This window comes from Choloepus didactylus, chromosome 16 (genome assembly GCF_015220235.1).
Source record: "Choloepus didactylus isolate mChoDid1 chromosome 16, mChoDid1.pri, whole genome shotgun sequence".
In the NCBI taxonomy this organism is placed as follows: Eukaryota; Metazoa; Chordata; class Mammalia; order Pilosa; family Megalonychidae; genus Choloepus; species Choloepus didactylus.
In genome coordinates, this window is record NC_051322.1 from 29,827,925 (window position 1) to 29,836,945 (window position 9,021).

Below are 9,021 nucleotides of genomic sequence, written 5' to 3' on the forward strand. Positions count from 1 at the left end.
CCAGATATAGATTAGATTTGAAAGGAAATGAATATCCTATTCATAGCACCTCAAACTATCATGACTAAGAACACAACCATTAAGTGCCTCCACGTATTAAACCTAACCAGTTGTGCCTAAAACAAATGTAAAGAAAGCAGATCCAAATCTTTTAAACACAACTGAGGGTAGTATTGGTAAAAATCCAAACAGATTTCTTGGGTGCCTTTGGCACATCCAGAAGATATAGATCCTTCCAATAATTATGTGGAAATTATTGACACAATTTTCAAGCAGAAGAGCTATTTGATGAGATTTATGTTGTTCCAGATGATATAATCACATTATTAAAATTTGAAACTCATTTGTAAATAATACCCAAGGAGATGAAGAAAATGGATTTTCTGATAGAACCTCAAAAGTTCATGGGGAATGGAGGTCTTCAAAATACAAATACAAGGCTAAAACCTTGTTTGGTAAAATTAAGTCATACCATGGAAAAACACATTCAGATGCAAGTGATGATGAGGCTTTCACCATTTCTGAAACAAAAGGAAAAGGAAGACATGGTAGAAGTGAAGAATATCCATTTCTTTCTCCAGTTGAAACTTGGAAAGGAGACCAGGAGTTAGATGATAAGAAAATGAAGGGGAAAACCCACAAACTAAAAGAAGATAAAAAGCAGAAAAAGAAAACTAAGAACTTCAATCCATCAAGATGTAGAAATTGGTAAAGTAATTACTTTGGGATGTCCCCCAGGATCTGGTTACAGCTGAGAAACCCATACAACTATTTCTTGAAAAATGTGTGGCATTTCCTGAAGATACAGGGTTAGGTACTGAAGAACTCTACCATGTTAGTGGGAATAAAACTGATCAAGATAACATTCAAAAAAGTTTGGTCAAGATCATAGTATCAATCTAGTATCAATGGAAGTAACAGTAAATGCTGTAGGTGGAGCTCTTAAAGCTTTCTTTGCAGATCTGTCAGATCCTTTAATTTCATATTCTCTTCATCCAGAGATATTGGAAGCAGCAAAAACCCAGATAAAACAGAACATCTTCACGCACTGAAAGAAATTATAGAGAAATTCCATCCTGTAAACTACGATGTATTCAGATACGTGATAATGCCTGTGTCCCAGTTTAGATGTACAATGTCCCCCAAAACGCCATTATCTTTGATGCAGTTTTGTGGGGGCAGATGTATTAGTGCTGATTAGGTTGGAACCTATTGGTTCAGTGTTTCCATGGAGATGTGACTAAATCAACTGTGGGCGAGAACTTTCATTGGATTATTTCCATGGAGGTGTTGCCCCACCCATTCAGGTTGGGTCTTTATCAGATTACTGGAGTATTTAAAAAGAGCCACACAGGCCCAAACTCAGAGCAACTGAGAATGACACTTTGAAGAGGAGCTGTAGCTAAAAGAGGACAAATGCCCCAAGAGCAACATTTTGGAGAACACTATTTTGAAACACAACCTGGGAGCAAGCAGAGGCTAGCCACATGCCTTCCCAGCTAACAGAGGTTTTCTGGATGCCAATGGCCTTTCTCCAGTGAAGGTACCCCATTGTAGAGAGGCCTTACCTTGGACACTTTATGGCCTTAAGACTATAACTTTGTAACAAAATAAACCCCCTTGATAAAAGCCAATCCATTTCTGGTGTTTTGCATAATGGCAGCATTAGCAAACTGGAACAGCATCTAAACAGGGTTAGTTAGCAAAATAAAATCAACCTAATGACAGCAGACAACTTATCCGTCTGTTTTTGGCCAATCTTGAGGAGACCTCTAGGTTGGTGGCTTAGAACGCTAAGCCTCAGGCCTGCATGGAACGCCGTGCGGGCCCGCCCTGTAAAGATATGTGTCTTGTGACTATGATGACAGCGTTTACTATTGTCCTAAACCTAGGTTGTTCCTTCTGATATGCAACAGGATGTAAACATAGGTATCTGGTGGGCTCTCCTGAGCCTGAGGACATTTAGCATATACTCCCCGATCTTCTGAAATAAATAACTGGAGCAAAGGTGCATTATCGTCCACTTAGCATGAGATGCAGTGGGCCCCCTGCTCCCTTAATTCTTAACTTTGTGTCTGTGTCTCATTCCTGCACCGCCCTGTCAGCAACAAGTTGGCGCCCAACGTGGGGCTCGAAGAACTGGACCTGGTTCCTGACAGAAGAATCTCTTGAACGACTGAGGTACAGCGGCACTGGAACTCGGGTGAAGGTAATGGCCGTCTTTTGTGTGCGTTCCTTGTAGAACGACCCTGAGCATTATAAGCAGGGTAATGGGTAATGTTGAAGGACACAATAAATATGTTCCCTATGTTTCCCTCTTACGGCAGCTGCTGCGGGCCAGCCGTGTCAAGGTGGGGGAGTCACAAATCTTAGGATTGCTACAGGTTATTGAAAAATACTGCTCTTGGTTCCCTACCCTTGGCTCCCTTGAATTGTATGACTGGGAGCAGGTAGGTAAGGAATTGAAACAAAAACATATGCAAGGAGTTAATTTACCTATTACTATTTGGTCTACATGGTCTTTAATTAAGTCTGTTGTTAAGCCTTTAAAAACTGATGATGATGAGGAAGACTATGAGTCTGATGACAATACTGCTCCCAATCCTCTTTCTGATGATGGTAAGGGTAAAAAAGATCCAGTAAAATCTGCTAAAGTTTTTTATTCTTGTCAATGCCCAAAACCTCCTTCTGTGCCTTGCTGGAAGGAATGGCTCCCGCCTCCTCTGCTGCCTCTTTCTGAGCATAGCTCTACCTCGGTAGTTAAACCTGCCCACCTCTCTGGTGTACAGCAGGGTCTGGCAGAAGCCAGGCAGCGTGGAGATCTGGAGGCCATGTGCTGTCCCTCCACCAACTCCAAGCCCTCCTTCTTGGAGCTTTCCCCAGCTACAGCAGGGAGCAGCAGTAGACCTCGCTGCCAATGCTGAAGTATGTCTTCTCCCCAATAATCCTGTTAAGGTCCCCACCGGCTGTTATGGCCCCTTACCTAAAGGGACGGTGGGTCTTTTGTTCTCTCAATCTTAAGGGTGTTCGTGTACACACTGCATTCATTGACCCTAACTATACTGGGGAAATTCAGGTAGTCATGTCTTCTTCTATTCCATGGACTGCCCATAAAGGAGAAAGAATTGCTCAACTCTTATTATTACCTTATGTACCTGTTGGTTCCTCCTCTAAAAATTGGGAAAATGGAAGTTTTGGTAGCACAGGCAAGGCAGGAATTTTTCTCACAGAGGCTCTGCAGGAGCCATGCCCTATGTGTACTCTTACAATTCATGGGCATAGCTTTACTGGACTTATAGATATGGGTGCAGATGTCTCTATTATTAGTCAACAACATTGGCCCCGACATTGGCCTTTGCAAGAGGCACGAATTACTGTTGTGGGCCTAGGCTCCCCTCAGGAACTTATGCAAAGTGTTCATATTTTGCCTTGCCTTGGCCCTGAGGGACAGAAGGCCACTTTACAACCTTATGTGGCTGCTCTTCCTCTTAATCTTTGGGGCAGAGACCTACTTGAACAATGGGGTGCTACTGTACATATCCCTCCTCCTAGTGGAGTGTACAGTATTCAAAGCCACAAAATGATGGCAAATATGGGGTATGCCCCTAGCTGTGGGCTTGGCGTATGTTTGCAAGGTACCCCTTCACCCACACAAGTCTCACCAAATGTGATCAATTTGGTTTAGGATATAAACCTTTTTAGTGGCAGCCGCTGTTCATTCGCCTCCCCAACCTGCCCCATTAGTATGGACTACAACAAAACCGGTATGGGTAGAGCAGTGGCTGCTTACAAAAGAAAAATTAGAGGCTTTACATGAATTGGTTCAAGAACAATTGTCCTTGCAGCATATCGAAGAGTCTTTTAGTCCTTGGAATTCTCCTGTGTTCCCAATAAAGAAAAAATCAGGAAAATGGAGAATGTTAACTGACCTAAGAGGTGTTAATGCTGTCATTCAGCCCATGGGACCTTTACAACCTGGGCTCCCCAATCCTAGCATGATTCCTGAAAACTGGACTTTAGTGGTCATTGATATTAAAGACTGTTTCTTTTCCATCCCTTTAGCTGATCAAGATAAGGAAAAAATTGCTTTTACTATTTTGTTCCTTAGCAATAAAACCCCTTCTAAACGATATCAGTGGAAGGTTTTACCACAAGGTATGCTAAATAGTCCTACAATATGTCAATATTATGTCGACTGTGCCTTACAGCCTGTCTATTTAAATTTTCCTAATGCTTATATAATCCATTATATGGATGATATTTTGTGCTCTGCACCTCAGGAGACTGAAGTAGAAGCTTTGTTCTATGCTGTTCAAAAAGCTTTACAGGATGTAGGATTGCATATTGCTACTGACAAAGTGCAACGTACTATGCCTGTACAGTATTTGGGTTCTAGTATCAATAGACTTACAATTCAACCCCAAAAAGTACAACTCCGCAGAGATGCTGTTACTACCTTAAATGATTTACAAAAACTACTAGGGGATATTAATTGGCTTCGCCCCAAAGTAGGTATAGCTAACTATGAGCTCTCCAACCTATTTTCTCTCCTTTGTGGGGATTCAAAATTAAACAGCCCTAGATTTTTAACTTCAGCTGCAGAGAAGGAATTACAATTAGTGGAAGCTAAAGTTCACCAAGCTCAGATATCCCGTGTTGATCCTACACAACCTTTATCTCTACTTATCTTTTCCACTCCTAAATCCCCCACAGGCTTGCTTTTGCAAAATGATAAGCTTGTAAAAAGGATCTTCTTGCCCAATTCTTCTGTAAAATCCATTTCCCCTTATCTAGATCTCTTAGCTACTTTAGTTGCTCAAGCCAGAAAAAAGGCAAAACAACTCAATGGTTTTGACCTTCGTTTAATTGTGCTCCCTATAACTGCTAAAGAACTCTCAGTTATTTTGCAACAACATCTAGCTTGGCAAATTGCTCTAGCTCACTATGTTGGCCAGCTGGATAATCATTATCCAAAAAATGATCTTTTCCAGTTCATTCAACGTACACAATGGATACTGCCTAAGTATACTTCTTGTGAGCCTTTAATCAATGCTCCCATTGTTTTTACTGATGGGTCATCTAAAGGTCGAACTGCCTATACTGGCCCTAAGTCCAAAGTTGTAGATCTTCCTCATTTCTCTGCCCAGCAAGCTGAACTGGCTGCTGTAATAGCCGTTTTAACAGATTTTTCTGAGGCTGTTAATGTTTTATCTGATTCTGCCTATGTTATTCATGTAGCTAGTAAAATTGAAACAGCATCCATTAAGCAACAGTTGCCTCCTTGTTTATTTAACCTTTTTCTTGAGCTACAATCAGCTATTCACGCTCGTGTATCTCCTTTTTATATTACCCATATTTGTTCCCATACCAACCTCCCAGGCCCTTTAGCAGCTGGCAATGCTGCTGCGGATAAATTATTACTGCCTGTTATTTCAGAAGCTTCTCATTTTCACTCGCTTACTCATCTCAATGTGCAAGGACTCATGGCTCGATTTTCCCTTACTAGAACACAAGCTAAAGATATTGTTTCTTCTTGTCCTAATTGTCAACTCCTTACTGCTGCACCTTTGCAGGATCCTGGTGTTAACCCTTGTGGTCTAGCCCCCAATGATTTATGGCAAATGGATGTTACTCATACCCCTTCCTTTGGCCGCTTAGCCACTGTTCATGTCAGCACTGACACGTACTCTGGCTTTCTTTGGGCCACAGCACAAACTGGTGAAACATTTCGACATGTTCGTACTCACCTTTTTGCCTGTTTTGCCTCTATGGGCTTGCCCCGTGCTTTAAAAACCAATAATGGCCCAGCCTATACATCTGCAAAATTTGCTACTTTTACTACAACTTGGGGCATTCATCATATCACTGGTATTCCTTATAATCCCCGAGGACAAGCTATTGTTGAGCATGCCCATCATACTTTAAAAACTATGTTAACAAAACAAAAAGGGGGAGATGATGGAACTCCCCATGAACGATTATCAAAAGCTTTATTTACTTTAAATTTTCTAAATTTTTATGAAAAACTGGGTGGCACTGCCGCAGAACGACATTTTCCAGCTGAAAAGATAATACTGAAACATTATTTCCAGAAAGCACCTCCTATATGGTGGAAGGACATGCTAACTAATGAATGGACAATGGGTACTTTATTAACATGGGGAAGAGGTTATGCTTGTGTTTCCTCAGGTGACAGACGAGCACCACTTTGGATACCAGCCCAACGACTGAAGCCGTACCATGAACCCAGCAAAGAAAAGAAAATTCCTATGGGACGTCGAGTGATGCAGTTCCAGGGTCTGACACTGAAGACAACAGTGATCAGGCCAACACCCCGAAGTAGGGAAGCCCAACATCCAACTTGGGGTCAGATAAAGAAATTATGTCAGGATGCTGAAAAACAAGTCCAACGAGACAAGCTGCCTATGACAGGTTCTAATCTGATGGCAGCAATGTTGGCTCTTATTGCTATTGCTGTGAGTATATCTCTGGCATGTGCTTATTCTGGAAATTATACCTATTGGGCTTATATTCCTAACCCCCCATTGCTGCAACAAGATATAAACGTTGGCAATGCAAAAGAAAACAGTTCGTTCAGTTTTCCCTCCTTCTTATTTTGGCTGCCTGGGTCCAAACCATTGTTGGGCATGGAGGCCATGGGGCATAGGCTGTGAAGGAGACAAAACTAACCCTTTTGGGGGGTGTTGCCCCTCCCTTACATCACCCTGTATGGCCCCAGAGGATGGCTGGTTAGCCAGAGACGGGTAAGATTCCTCAGGGAAGGAACAACCTAAGACAGGCACAGTCACAGAGGAGTCATCAGGAGAAAACTTGGGGGCCAACAGAGGTGGGGCACAGAACCTCACCCCCCCCAGCTTTGCAAGGGTCTGAACCCTCATCCCTTTTAAGGGAGGTCTCCTGCCCCTGTGGCTACTTTGTTTCCCACGCCCGGCTCAGATTGGAGTCCAAGTGGCAGACAGAGATCTGGCCAGCAGCTAAAATAAAAAGGGGGACATGTGGGAAACTGAGTCTTCCATGTTGCCTGAGGCATATCTAGGGTGGTGGCTTAGAACGCTAAGCCTCAGGCCTGCATGGAACGGCCGTGCGGGCCCGCCCTGTAAAGATATGTGTCTTGTGACTATGACAACAATGTTTACTATTGTCCTAAACCTAGATTGTTCCTTCTGATATGCAACAGGATGTAAACATAGGTATCTGGTGGGCTCTCCAGAGCCTGAGGACATTTAGCATATACTCCCCAATCTTCTGAAATAAATAACTGGAGCAAAGGTGCATTATCATCCACTTAGCATGAGATGCAGTGGGCCCCCTGGTCCCTTAATTCTTAACTTTGTGTCTGTGTCTCATTCCTGTGCCGCCCTGTCAGCAACAGAGACCCAATTTTTTTTTAATTCAGTTTCATTGAGATACATTCACATACTATACAATTATCCATGGTGTACAATCAACTGTTCACAGTACCATCTTATTGTTGTGCTTTCATCATCCCAATCTATTTTTGAACATTTTCCTTGTACCAGAAAGAATCAGAATCAGAATAAAAAATAAAAATAAAAAAAGAACACCCAAATCACCCCCCATCCCACCTTATTTTTCATTTAGTTTTTGTCCCCATTTTTCTACTCATCCATCTATACACTGGATAAAGGGAGTGCGATCCACAGGGTTTTCACAATCACACTGTCACCCCTTGTAAGCTACATTGTTATACAATCGTCTTCAAGAGTCAAGGCTACTGGGTTGGAATTTGGTAGTTTCAGGTATTTACTTCTAGCTATTCTAATACATTAAAACCTAAAAAGTGTTATCTATATAGTGCATAAGAATGCCCACCAGAGTGACCTCTTGACTCCATTTGAAATCTCTCAACCACTGAAGCTTTATTTCGTTTCATTTTGCATCCCCCTTTTGGTCAAGAAGATACTGTCAATCCCATGATGCTGGGTCCTGATTCATCCCGGGGAGTCATATCCTGCGTTGCCAGGGAGATTTACACCCCTGGGAGTTGGGTCCTACATAGGAGGGAGGGCAGTGAGTTCACCTGCTAAGGTGGCTTAGTTAGAGAGAGAGGGCCACACCTGAGCAACAAAGAGGCACTCAGGGGGAGACTCTTAAGCACAATTATAAGCAGGGTTAGCCTTGAGGAGACCCAATTTTGAAAACTGAGAGCTTCTGTCTAAAATCCTTCAACCTGTTGTTGAAACATTCATTCAACATTGTCAGCTTTTCTTATACAATGGAGAAATTGCAGAACCTGCGAACACTGTCTCCTCCACCACCTTCAAACCCAGGACAGTTGGTGGAACCAAGGGTACTGCTTCAGTTACCACCCCTATTGCCACCTCAGCGGACACAAACACAATCACAGACTGATCCTCTTGGTGTTTTACAAATAGAAAGAGATTGCCTGAAGTTGGACAAAAATCAAATCTAAACATGTGTTTTAGGGTTCAGTGGTATACCTCATGTTTCTTACAAAAAAATTCACATTCAAAATGATGAGACATTTTCTCTTTGAAATATATGGCATTCCTTTTTCATTTACATGACAGATCTAAGACCATGTGAAAAGCATAACTGGAGAGATTTAATTTTTAAAAACAAAAATAGCTATGAAAAATAAAGCTGCTGGTACATGCAATGTTACTGCAATTAGTGTATCATTCCTGTGGCAATTTCTGTCACATTATATTGTGAATAAAATTTTTCTATAGAAATTGGATCATTTAAAGACTCACAATATATGAAACATTTAATGCTTTTCAGCCTGTTTTATGGCTGTTTTTGTTATTTAATGTGCTAATTTGGGAAATTTAATTTACATTCTAGCAGTCTGTGTAGATAACAAAAAATCCCAGTTAAGTGTTTTATAATTTCAGGCTACTTAGGCCATACTTGGGATGTTGTTTGAAAGAAAGAAAAAATCCACTTAACATATTTCACATTTCTACACCTTCATCTTTAGTTCTAAGTAAACCTGTGGATGATACGATAAGAAAT

The 9,021-nt window shown here is 41.7% G+C and overlaps 1 pseudogene; it reads left to right on the forward strand.

Annotated features, from left to right (window-relative positions):
- Positions 1 to 365: 365 nt before the first annotated feature.
- Positions 366 to 8,455, forward strand: LOC119511258 (annotated as a pseudogene).
- The last annotated feature ends 566 nt before the right edge of the window (positions 8,456 to 9,021 follow it).